This window comes from Schistocerca cancellata, chromosome 4 (assembly GCF_023864275.1).
Source record: "Schistocerca cancellata isolate TAMUIC-IGC-003103 chromosome 4, iqSchCanc2.1, whole genome shotgun sequence".
In the NCBI taxonomy this organism is placed as follows: Eukaryota; Metazoa; Arthropoda; class Insecta; order Orthoptera; family Acrididae; genus Schistocerca; species Schistocerca cancellata.
In genome coordinates, this window is record NC_064629.1 from 554,503,846 (window position 1) to 554,518,104 (window position 14,259).

Below are 14,259 nucleotides of genomic sequence, written 5' to 3' on the forward strand. Positions count from 1 at the left end.
CAATATCCACAGTCAACGTCTATCTCGAGGAGTTCTGGTAACCGAGGTGATGCAAAACTTTTTTTGATGTGTGTATTATCCCTGTTTGGTTGGCATAAATCTCACTTGGCGGTAGCACACTCCTCAGACATGCCAATTCACTCATTATATAGCAATAGTAGACTGGACTTCAGTATATGTTATACTTATACTGACAGAAAAACCTATTTTGTGGGATTGTGAATGAGATGCCATATATTTAAGTTTATCATGCAGTAATCTATTTGAGGCACTGAGAACAATAAAACACATCCTCATCAATTGTGAAACTGTGCTATTTATTCACGCTTCTCACATATGTTGATCTTATGATGGGTCAGGTTTATTCACACTTTATATATGAACATTCACGAAAATCTGTCTGACTGGTTTCTCTGGTATTCATTTAAATATGGGCTTGAAGGCAATTTGATTTTGATCCTCATGGTTCTCAGTGCCTCCTTTGTATTCTAGTCAAGTGACCGTGTTAGTAGACAGTACTACTTGAATTTAATCAATTCTACAAATGGCAGTTTGTGATTGGAGTTGCTTGTTTCCTATGCAAGAATCAACTTTTGTGTGCAGTGTCAATATGAACTCTGTTGAATCTGTTTTAAGTGCTAACAGAAAAGAAAATTACTAGGAAAAGTTAGCTGCAAGGGAACTAGGGCCTGCGAGACCAGACCTGTTGACTGTTAACATGATGAAACCAAATAAGTGTGACTAAAAGCAAAAACTTAATAAAGAAGTGTATAATAAGCATAAGTTGTGTGGGTGCAACATATGAATGTCTGATTCTCAGCACAGAAGTTAACTAATTAACTAATACATGTGATACAGATCTTGTACCTTTGTCTAAAAATATATACACTCTTGGAAATTGAAATAAGAACACCGTGAATTCATTGTCCCAGGAAGGGGAAACTTTATTGACACATTCCTGGGGTCAGATACATCACATGATCACACTGACAGAACCACAGGCACATAGACACAGGCAACAGAGCATGCACAATGTCGGCACTAGTACAGTGTATATCCACCTTTCGCAGCAATGCAGGCTGCTATTCTCCCATGGAGACGATCGTAGAGATGCTGGATGTAGTCCTGTGGAACGGCTTGCCATGCCATTTCCACCTGGCGCCTCAGTTGGACCAGTGTTCGTGCTGGACGTGCAGACCGCGTGAGACGACGCTTCATCCAGTCCCAAACATGCTCAATGGGGGACAGATCCGGAGATCTTGCTGGCCAGGGTAGTTGACTTACACCTTCTAGAGCACGTTGGGTGGCACGGGATACATGCGGACGTGCATTGTCCTGTTGGAACAGCAAGTTCCCTTGCCGGTCTAGGAATGGTAGAACGATGGGTTCGATGACGGTTTGGATGTACCGTGCACTATTCAGTGTCCCCTCGACGATCACCAGTGGTGTACGGCCAGTGTAGGAGATCGCTCCCCACACCATGATGCCGGGTGTTGGCCCTGTGTGCCTCGGTCGTATGCAGTCCTGATTGTGGCGCTCACCTGCACGGCGCCAAACATGCATAGGACCATCATTGGCAGCAAGGCAGAAGCAACTCTCATCGCTGAAGATGACACGTCTCCATTCGTCCCTCCATCCACACCTCTCGCGACACCACTGGAGGCAGGCTGCACGATGTTGGGGCGTGAGCGGAAGACGGCCTAACGGTGTGCGGGACCGTAGCCCAGCTTCATGGAGATGGTTGCGAATGGTCCTCGCCGATACCCCAGGAGCAACAGTGTCCCTAATTTGCTGGGAAGTGGCGGTGCGGTCCCCTAGGGCACTGCGTAGGATCCTACGGTCTTGGCGTGCATCCGTGCGTCGCTGCGGTCCGGTCCCAGGTCGACGGGCACGTGCACCTTCCGCCGACCACTGGCGACAACATCGATGTACTGTGGAGACCTCACGCCCCACGTGTTGAGCAATTCGGCGGTACGTCCACCCGGCCTCCCGCATGCCCACTATACACCCTCGCTCAAAGTCCGTCAACTGCACGTACGGTTCACGTCCACGCTGTCGCGGCATGCTACCAGTGTTAAAGACTGCGATGGAGCTCCGTATGCCACGGCAAACTGGCTGACACTGACGGCGGCGGTGCACAAATGCTGCGCAGCTAGCACCATTCGACGGCCAACACCACGGTTCCTGGTGTGTCCGCTGTGCCGTGCGTGTGATCATTGCTTGTACAGCCCTCTCGCAGTGTCCGGAGCAAGTATGGTGGGTCTGACACACCGGTGTCAATGTGTTCTTTTTTCCATTTCCAGGAGTGTATATATAAATGCACGTAAACTCCCACTTACACTAAATGTCAAATGGAGAGTAACGAAAGCTTAAACATTATTTTGTTCTCTCCTTAAACTGTACTTAATTATGTACAACACAACAAAATTCCACAAAAACAATTTTCCTTTTCTTAGAAAAGTTATGCATATTATTATTATTATTATTATTATTATTATTATTACTGGCAGTCACTGCAGTTGTATAAACATATTGATAAGCATAACTGTTATACAGCAGATGCTCTTAATTTCTTACTCTCATATTTATCTGAATCTAAAAATTTGTGAACAACCAGAATGTATACCCACTAGCCACTACTGGGAAAAGGCAAGCCTAAGATAAGTAAGTTTCACAAAATAATGGATCCAAAGATTAAACATGGCTAGCACAGACTAAGACAAAGAGAAGAATTGTATCATAACTATGAATAACTACTCAAATGAATGCGATAATGGAAGCTTAAGTTCCATGGATATCTTTGTAAAAATTTTGAGTGTGTTTTTGTGCTCTGGTGGAGGATGGTGGGTTAGAGTCAGTCAGAAGCTGTTCAAGGGCAGTACAATCCCCATATTATCCAATAGTTCATATGATAAGCTGAAGCCCACATCTGGTGGCTTTAGATGATGGGCCTTGATGCACAGACCTAGTGGCGAAGGGTTGTACTAGGCCACCAGCAGCTGCTTTTCTCAACGCAATCCAGGTGTGACGTGACATTGGGTAGTTAACATCCCCAGCCGGCAGTTGAATGAAGTTGGGCTCATGTGGCAGACAACACAGGCTGCCAAGTATGAGATGTCTTACTGGGAATCACTGATGCTGGCAGTGCACTCTAGTAGCTCGGTGACTGGGAAGGCCTCAGTTCGACCCTCAGCCCATCGAGTGGCAGATGGAACTCCTGGAAGATGGTCCTATCAAGATGACAGGGGCAGAGCTACTTCACTGTGTAATCTGACACTATGGCAGGCACCGAATCAGTGACTCACAATTCAGTGACCTGCCCGGATGGATGGCCAATGTTTATACACACAAAATGAGTCTGTTGTGGTGTTTCTGCTGCAAGTGTCACATATTCTATGTGCTGAAGTGTCCCTGGTTGTGGTAAGTAGCCAGGCACTGGCTGAGAGGTGTGTGGTGGTAAACAGCAGGTGCTGTGGTGCAATGTTGTGCCAGAATATTGCTGTAAGTTGGCCTCTATTCAATTCTGAGCCCTCTTGCATACGCCTGTGCCATTAAGAACATATGAGAAGTGTAACAAAAGTTGTTTTTCAAATATAGAATATCAGACCACATATTTCTGACAAAGTGATTATGAGATATTGGAAAATACTCTAACAAGGCTAAATTAAAACAATATGCCATTTTAAGCTGAATGATGTACATATGCCTTGTTCACACTTTCAATGGTTTCTGTGAAAAAAGTCAGTGATAACATTATCGCCGGCCGAAGTGGCCGTGCGGTTAAAGGCGCTGCAGTCTGGAACCGCAAAACCGCTACGGTCGCAGGTTCGAATCCTGCCTCGGGCATGGATGTTTGTGACGTCCTTATGTTAGTTAGGTTTAACTAGTTCTAAGTTCTAGGGGACTAATGACCTCAGCAGTTGAGTCCCATAGTGCTCAGAGCCATTTGAACCATAACATTATCTGATTCAATGCCCATGAACCATTGAAGTAGTTATTATGCATGAAAAGTCACAAACAGCACATCTGCATTATCCAATGTGACACCCGTGACATACTCAAACAATTTATAAGTGCTTCTTAATCGGCTTCTTAAGTGATTTTGTATAGGGGAATATCTTTTAATCATTCAAGTAATTTTTTCTAGAGCCATTAGCATTACCGTGTGTTCAGAGATACTAAACATATTGTGACTATTTTGGAGCCCAAAAATTTCTTCTGTAGCTATCAAATGAATCCTACAACCAGCAATTGTGTGAAAATGGAGTAATAGTGGCACTAATGTGACAGATAGTGACACTAATGTGATAGTGGCACTAACACAGTAACAGTGGTGCTAAATTCGATACCATGTAGTTTGAATTCAAGAAGGCATCCATTACAATTTTTTACTGATACCTATTGAACATAATATAAACATATTGGATTATTTTTTTCACAGGACTGAAGAAGTCCCAATAAAATGAAATCAAGTACATCATTCTCAGTGAGGAGAACTCATAAAATGTGAATATAGCTTCAGATCTACATCTACATCTACATCTACATGGATACTCTGCAAATCACATTTAAGTGCCTGGCAGAGGGTTCATCAAACCACCTTCACAATTTTCTATTATTCCAATCTTGTATAGCACGCAGAAAGAACGAACACCTATATCTTTCCGTATGAGCTCTTATTTCCCTTATTTTATCATGGGCATCATTCCTCCCTATGTAGGTCAGTGTTAACAAAATATTTTCACATTTGGAGAAGAAAGTTGGTGATTTTAATTTTGTGAGAAGATTCCATTGCAACGAAAATGCCTTTCTTTTAATGATGTCCATCCCAAATCCTGTATCATTTCAGTGCCACTTTCTCCCATATTTCGCAATAATACAAAATGTGCTGCCCTTCTTTGTACTCTTCCAATGTACTCTTTCAGTCCTATCTGCTAAGGATCCCACACCATGCAGCAGTTTTCTAAAAGAGAATGGACAAGTGTAGTGTAGGCAGCCTTCTTAGAAGATCTGTTGCATCTACTACGTGTTCTGCCAAAAAAGGGCAGTCTTTGGTTATCCTTCCCCACAACATTTTCTATGTGTTCCTTCCAATTGAAGTTGTTTTTAATTGTAACTACTAGGTATTTACTTGAATTTACAGCCTTTAGATTTGACTGATTTATCATGTAACTGAAGTGTAATGAATTCGTTTCAGCACTCATGTGGATGACCTCACACTTCTCATTATTTAGGATCAACTGCCAATTTTCACGCCATTCAGATATATTTTCTAAATCTTTTTTCAATTTGATTTGGTCTTCTGATGACTTTATTACTTGACAAATTACAGCATCATCTGCAAACAACCTAAGTCAGCTGTTCAGATTGTCTCCCAGTTCATTTACATAGATGAGGAACAGCAAAGGGCCTGTAACACTATCTTGGTGAACACCAAAAATCACTTCTGTTTTACTCGATGACTTTCCATCAATTACTACAAACTGTGACCTCTCTGATAGGAAGTCACAAATCCAGTCACATAACAGAGATGATATTCCATAACCACAGAATTTCACTACAAGCTGCTTGTGTGGTACAGTGTCAAAAGCCTTCCAGAAATCCAGAAGTATGGAAACGATCTGAAATCACTTGTCAATAGCACTCAACACTTCATGCGAATAAAGGGCTAGTTGTGTTTCACAAGAATGATGTTTTGCAAATCCATGTTGACTGAGTGTCAATAGACTGTTTTCTTCAATGTAATTCATAATGTTCGAACATGATATATGTTCCAGAATTCTGCTGTATATTGATGTTAATTATATGGACCAGTAATTAAGTGGATTACTCTTACTACCTTCCTTAAATATTGGTGTGGCCTCTGTAACTTTCCAGTCTTTGGGCACAGATCTTTCCTCGAGTGAATGATTGTATATGATTGTTAAATATGGAGCTAATGCATCAGTGTACTTTGAAAGGAACCTACTTTGTATGCAGTCTGGACCAGAAGACTTGCTTTTATTGATTGATTTAAGTTGCTACACTACTCTGAGGATATTTACTTCAGCGTTACTCATGTTGGCAGCTGTTTTTCATTCGAATTCTGGAATATTTACTTCATCTTCTTTTGTGAAGGCATTTCAGAAAGCTGTGTTTCATAACTCTGCTTTGGCAGCACTGTCTTTGATAGTATCTCCATTGGTATCATGCAGAGAAGGCATTGATTGTTCCTTGCCACTAACATACCTGATATACCACCAGAATCTCTTTGGATTATCTGCTGGATTTTGAGACAAAGTTTTGTTGTGGAAACTGTTATAAGCATCTCGCATTGAAGTCTGCGCTAAATTTTGAGCTTCAGTGTTCTGACCCGTTTTGTGTACCAGGGAGGATCGCCTCCATCGTTTGTTAATTTATTTGGTACAAAACTCTCAATTGCTGCCAGTACTGTTTCTTTGAATTCAAACCACATCTGGTCTGCACTTATATCATTAATTTGGAAGGAGTGGTGATTGTCTCTCAGGAAGGCATCAAATAAATTTTTATCTTCTTTTTTGAATAGGTATAGTTTTGTTTAGTTTTGGAGGATTTGGGGATTACAATATTCAGTCTCGCTATGACAACCCTGTGTTCACTAATCCTTGTATCCATTTTGATGCTCATTATTAACCCAGGATTATTTGTTGCTAAGAGGTCAAGTGGGTTTTCACAACCATTTTCTATTTGCATGGGCTCATGAACTAACTGCTGGAAATAATTTTCAGAAAATGCATTTAGCAAAATTTTGGATGATGTTTTATGCATACCTCCAGAATGAAACATGTATTTCTGCTAACATATCAAGGGTAAATTAAATTCACCACCAACTATAATTGTATGAGTCCGCTACATGTTTGAAAACAAACTCAAGTTTACTTTGAACCTTTCAGCAACTGTATCATCTGAATTGGGAGGTCGGTAAAAGGATGTGGCCGAGGGCACTTTACGTGCCACTACATTACCTCCCTTTCCTGTTCCAGTTGCATATGGTTCATGGGAAGAACAACTGCCAAAAGGCCTCCATATGTGCTCAAATCTCTCTAATTTTACATTAATTATCCCCTTGGGAGGTATAAGTTGGGGGAAGCAATATATTCAATACCTCATCCAGAAATGCACCTTCTGGAAACCTGGACAGCAAGCTACACCATGATGCAGAATGCCTCTCTTGCAGAGTCTGCCACTTGAGTTTGCTAAACATCTCCGTAATGCTATAATGCTTACCAAATAACCCTGTGACGAAATGCACAACTCTTCTTTGGATCTTCTCTATCTCTTCTGTCAAACCGACCTGGTACGAATCCCACACTGATTAGCAATCCTCAAGTATAAATCAAACGAGTGTTTTGTAAGCCACCTCCTTTGTTGATGGACTACACTTTCTAAGGACTCTCCCAATGAATCTCAACCTGGCACCTGCCTTACCAACAATTAATTTTATATGATCATTACACTTCAAATTGTTCCGTACGCGTACTCCCAGATATTTTACAGAAGTAACTGCTACCAGGGTTTGTTCTGCTATCATATAATCATACAATAAAGGATCCTTCTTTCTATGTATTTGCAATACATTACATTTGTCTATGTTAAGGGTCAGTTGCCACTCCCTGCACCAAGTGCCTATCCGCTGCAGATCTTCATGCATTTCGCTGTAATTTTCTAATGCTGCAACTTCTTTATATACTTCAGCATCATCCATGAAAAGTCACATGGAACTTCCAACACTATCTACTAGGTCATTTATATATATTGTGAAAAGCAATGGTCCCACAACTCTCCCCTGTGGCACGCCAGAGGTCACTTTAATGTCTGTAGACATCTCTCCATTGAGAACAAAATGCTGTGTTCTGTTTGCTAAAAACTCTTCAATCCAGCCACACAGCTGGTCTGATATTCCATAGGCTCTTACTTAGTTTATCAGGCGACTGTGCGGAACTGTATCAAACGCCTTCCGGACGTCAAGCCTATTGTCTTTAGCCTATCCTTTCAGAACACCATTAGGTTCTTCACGAAAATTCCGGCTGAGCTTATTTCTGTCTTTAGCCAGCTTTCAGTGCATGATTGCAGAACTGCCTGAGCCTCTGATTCAGACCCTCCACTCGGCCTTGTACCAGAGGTCTGCTGACAGTCCTGTCGACTATGCTGCAAATGGTCATCTCTGCTTTCATCCTGCAAGCAAGACTGGCAGTCTTTACCACTTCTGTAGCTGCTCGAAACCAGAGACAATCTCTTCTGATCCAAAGTGACACACATCATTGGTGCCAACATGAGTAACCACCTGCAGTTGGCATCTGGGAGGAACTCTTCCACATCAGGAATAACTTCACCCGGTATGCACATGGAGTGCACATTGATTTTCTTTCCCTTCTTGGCAGCCATTTCCCTAAGGGGCCCCATAATGTGCCTAACATTGAAGCTCACAACTATCAATAATCCCACCTTCTGTGATTGTCCAGATCTTGCAGGCTAAGAGGTTTCCTCTGAAATAGGACAGGCAACAGCATCTGGCTCAGTGACAGCGTCAGCCACAGACAGCACTTTGAACCTGTTTGTCAGGCAAACCGGGGAGGACTTATGTGCCGCTGCCAGGGAACTCTTTCACCAACTGCTATGCCCTGGTTGATCTCCCACTCAACCACAGGTGAGGGGTCAACCTCAGTGCGAGCTGTAACTGGGCTGGCCACTGGTGAAGGCCGATTGGATGACTCAGACATGCTGGACATCTGCTGGATCCCCACGGCTGGCCCATATCAGTGGTGCCCATCCACTGCAGCCTCAAGATGTGCAACCAAAGCCATCACATCCTGAAGCTGAGAGAAAAATGTCACCAACTCGGCTTGCATTTGCACACAATAATCACAATCCCTGTCCATACTAAAGACCATGGAAAACTAAACTATGCAGATAAATGGACTATCATCATGTGCTGCACAATTCTACTGTAGACCCTGACGAAAATGCAGGAACTGTGTCTAATAAATTAGATTAATATGCAGATAGTCAAAAACCTAACTACCAAAGCACTCAAGTGAAACTAAATAATTCGCCCCGATTAGGAACTTGTAATATCACAAAATGGCTTTACTTTCCGACACAGATGAAAACATTGTTAAAAATAAATAAAATTTATTAACAACTCAAGTTTAGAGTAATGTGGGAAGACCAGCAGTAGAAGGCACAAGAAAGAATATTATACTTTTTTTGCTAGTAGACCAAGGCAAAGATCTTGATTTTATATTATTCAGTCTTGACATATTTGCAACAGTCTTCTTCAACCTGCAGTCTTGCTGAATATTCCACCATCCTGCCTCCACACATTCTGAAGGTTGAAATTGGGTATGACATTCTTGCATTTGTGTGTCAAATCTCTGCCCTTGCAATTTTTTTCCTCTGGCTATAGATCTCAACCTTCTTTTAACATCAGATTAATTTTACAGTTATTAGCCAAGGCTTTGTATTGCTGATACTCATTGTCCAACCCTCTTGCTCCTGAAACTATCCACTGCACTTGCTTCAATACATACACTTGCAACCTGCATTAGCAGGTTTCTGTGTCTTCCATTTCATTTGCTGCTACACCAAATATACACAAGTTATTTTGCCTTGATACTTTTCTAGTTTGTCAGTCACAACAGACAGATTTTTTTCCAAATTGAGCTTAATTTTTTCCATGCCCATACACAGACCTCTTTAGAGTACTAAATTTTTCAGTAGGGCTTGTTATAGATGAACAAATTCTGTCTCAGACTTCTGCCATTTCTGTGACTATTGTAGTGCACACAATCAGGTTGACGGTGTGTTTCTTGTGGAGCATGGCACTTATCAGTTCTGGTATGCATGGAACTGAGACCTAAGCTTCTACCACAGGCCAGTCTGTCCCATGGTTCATCACTTTTTGCAGTGAAGTATTTGTAGCTCCCAGGGAGTATAGAGTTATTACAAAGAACACAACTGTTGACACAAGCTCCACTTGTACTAAACAACAACAGTCATGGGAACACCTTTAATTTTGACAAAAATTTGTGATTTTCAGATCCATTGTCAGACTATGTCCAACATTACAATTTTCTGTTATGGCTCTTAGGTTGGACAATGTATGACACATTTCCATTATTTTGCTTACCATCTGTCCCATAGTTGGAATTCGCTAGGCACATAAAAGCATTTAGTACAAAGGTGTGGCAACTCAAAGCATGTTGTATTCACTTGCTTCTAGTAGGGCAATGGCCACTAGAAAATGTCTAAGTGATTATGTTGCCAGGTGGCTTCTTGAAGACATTGAGGACGAAGGAGAATTTACTGTTGAAACTGATCAGGAACAAACTTCCACCGTGTGGTATGGTATATGTTCTAGTGAATGAGAATCTGCTTATGGGATTGAAAGTGATGAAGAGATACAACCTGTAGCAAATAGCTGGAAGGTTCATCATGATGGTAATGATGACCTCATGAAGTTTTCTTTTTCTGTCACACCTAAGGTATCACCATTTCTCATGGCATTCAATCAAAACCTGAAATTGAATATTTCCAACTCTTCTTCACTGACAATCTGATTAGTGAAATTGTGAATGCTACAAAAAGATACAGAAAGTCACTCCTCTTACAAAAACTCAATATGGCGCTCTTGGGGGGATGTGTCATCAAAGGATGTGAAGGCTTTTCTTGGTGTAGTATTGGACATGGTCTTAAATTTGAAGGAGAATTATATATATATATATATATATATATATATATATATATATATATATATATATATATATATATGTATAGCATGTTGATAGACACACAAACAAACACAAACATACACACAAAATTCAAGCTTTCGCAACCAAACTCTTTGCTTTACAAATGTCTGCTTGTGTCTGTGTATGTGCGGATGGATATGTGTGTGTGTGCGAGTGTATACCTGTCCTTTTTTCCCTCTAAGGTAAGTCTTTCCGCTCCCGGGATTGGAATGACTCCTTACCCTCTCCCTTAAAACCCACATCCTTTCGTCTTTCCCTCTCCTTCCCTCTTTCCTGATGAAGCAACCGTTTGTTGCGAAAGCTTGAATTTTGGGTGTATGTTTGTGTTTGCTTGTGTGTCTATCAACCTGCCAGAGCTTTCTTTTGGTAAGTCTCATCATCTTTGTTTTATATATATATCCAAAGATGCCTACGAAGTGGAGTTTGTGAGTTTTCTGTCTGTTTGATTCTGGAAATGGTTATTTTTTTTTCACATTCCATATTTTGGCAAGAAAACTACAGAAAGTGTAATTGATTCTGATTTACCTTTTGCAAGCTGAATAGTGGTTCATTTGGCACAGGGATTACTAATTTGAGCAAGTGGTTCAGGCTATCACACCTGTACTGGTATGTTCTACACAAATTCTCAACTTGATCAGGAATTGTACAAAATGAAATGCGATCTAACATCTACAGTTATGCCTTCTAGGAAGAACTCTCCATGCAATTTGAAGAGTACCAAACTTGCTGAATGTGAGATATGTGCCATTATAATGAGATGAAAATAATCTATTTTTGGTTCCCTGACAAGAGGTTAGTGACAATTTTGAGTAAATTCTTTGGTCCTCAAACCCAGTTGATCACAGGTTATAGACAAAAAGAGCCTGTGCAGTTCCTGAATGTCACCATTATTTTGGAATACATTAAGTTTATGGGAGGAGTGGACAGGGCTGATTTGTGTGGTTGGTATGGTTTTACAAAATGATCAAACAAGTGGTATAGAAAATACTTCTAACTAATTGAAGTTGCTGTAGTGAAGAATTATATTCCTTACTCAATAGACAAACATGAGTGTGGAGAACAGCAGCAGACCGATCTTCCCTACCAAAGAACTCTAATCAGACACCTAGTCAACCAAGTGAGAAATACAGATTCAAAGAAGAGACAAAAACCATCACTGTCTGACATGGAGAGATTAAATTAGAATATGCATTTCATAATGCATAATGAAACAATTAAACAAGGATTGCATGATTTGCAGCCAACACAAGAAGAAAAAAGAGAACCAATTTTCTTCTGTGAAACATGCAAGAGGGAGTGTGGGTTACTCCTGGGAGAATATTTTAAGAAGTTCCATACAGGAAAACTTATAAACAACCATAAACAAAAACACCGTATTTAGTTTCAGAAACTAGTATAAAAGAAAATAAAGTTGTCAATTGGCGTCATATTGCATTTTATTTTCTTAAAATAGTAGCATAATGACCTGTACTCATGTAGATCCTTGTCTTCATAAAAATTGGGGAGTATGCAGTGAGTAGGAAAATTGGATTGGAAAGGGTTAACACACATTACACATGTTGTATTGGGTCTTTATCTCAGTCTTTCTCCATTGCTTGGAAAGTAACAAAGAAATTTCTTCATCCATCTTTCATCTTTTTGTATGAGAACAGGTTCTGCCCACCTCAATTTAATTTTCAGGTCTAATTATGTCTTCATCTCCAGTCTGCTCTCTGATCTAGACTGACGTGACAAAATTCATGAGATAGTTATATGCTCATACACAGATGGCGATAGTATCATGTGCACAAGGTATAAAAGGGCAGAGTACTGGTGGAGCTGTGAGTTGTACTCAGGTGATTCATATGAAAACGTTCCTGATGTGATTATGGCTGCACAGCAGAAATTAACAGACTTTGAACATGGAATGGTAGTTGGAGCTGTGTTTACATGAAACATATTTGGTCCTCTGGTGCAACTGAACCAGCTGAGACCATTTTCATTTACAATGAATGTATCCATTTGGACAGTGTGGTGAAATTTGACATTGATGGGCTATGGCACCAGACAATCAATGCAGGTGCCTTTGCTAACAGCATAGCATTGCCTGTTTATGAATGACATTGTGCCAGGCCACAATGGTTCACAATTGGTTTGAAGAACATAATGGACAGTTTGAATGAATGATCAACCATCATGAATCCCATCAAACATTTATAAGGACATAAATGAGAGGTCATTTCATGCACAAAATCCTTCACCAGCAACACTTTTGCAGGGGACTTCCAACAACTTGTTGAGTCCATACTGTGCTGAGTTTCTGCACTATGCCATGCAAAAAGAGGTCTGACACGATATTAGGAGGTATCCTATGTCACCTCAGTTTAGTAATTTGTTTTGCTGTCTCTCCAAAATGGATCTCTCTGCTGCTCACTGATGTACTACCAAGTTTTGAATGAGTTTTACATAAAAAATCCATGTCTCATTGTTGTAATTTAAAATTTGTAGCTTAGTTTATAAAACTATATTTAGTTCATCATAAGAACTCCATGCTTCTAGTATGTTTACATATTTTCCTAATCACCCAGTTGTTACCATCAACTGCCATGAATATCAAAACTTTTCAACTGGCTCCATGGCTTTATTGCAAGTTTTACTCTTTTCTTCATTTCTTTTTCTATCCAACCCGTCATTATCTTCAACTTACCTAAATACAAAAATGTGCCAACTGATTCTGTGATAACATTGTTAGTTTATACAATTTTCTTTTCAATGTATTGATGGTACTTTACCTTCAATCCATTTTTACTAACAAAAGTTGTTATGAAATGATGGCATTCACAGTAAAAGAGGTCTCTTCAAGCCTCTTTAGTTGTTATGTAATCTTTTATTGGGAACACAAGTGGTTTCACATCATTACAGGTACATACTTAGGTGATGCAATGATTAGCCTTCACACAATTGGGAAGCTGCAATGCCCCTTAGTTCAGTTGCAAATAAAAAATGTTGAGCAATTGTAAGCTGTTGTCAATAGTAAAACTTTCATTAAACACCAGTAGGTAAATGTCAAACTGAACACTTGGGTGATAAGTCCATAAGTAAATGTGAAAAAGGTGACCGTTTATTATGCCATTGCTATGGACTCGTAATTGGTGGTGTTGTGCTTGAAGCTCATATTAGCAAACATCCTGAATCACTTGATTCATGGCATCAAACTCAGGATGCATGTTTGCCAATATGAGCTTCTAGAAAGACACCACCAATTACCAGTCCATAGCATTGGCATAACAAACGGTCACTATGTTCACATTTTTTATGGTCTTATCACTCCATAGGTTCAGTCTGACATTCACCTACTGGTGCTCAGTGAGAATTTTACAGTTAACAACAGCCCATAATGTATCAACATTTTCAGTTTGCAACTGAACTATGGGACATAGCTTCCCAATTCTTTGAGGGCTGATCATTGTATCACCTGAAGATGCTCCAGTAATGGTGTGAAACCAGCAGT

The 14,259-nt window shown here is 40.4% G+C and overlaps 1 protein-coding gene across 1 annotated transcript in view; it reads left to right on the forward strand.

Moving 5' to 3' along the window:
* LOC126185204 (hemicentin-1-like) overlaps positions 1–14,259 on the forward strand; it is a 747,875-nt gene that overhangs the window by 456,988 nt on the left and 276,628 nt on the right. The gene's annotated exons all lie outside the window — the stretch shown is intronic.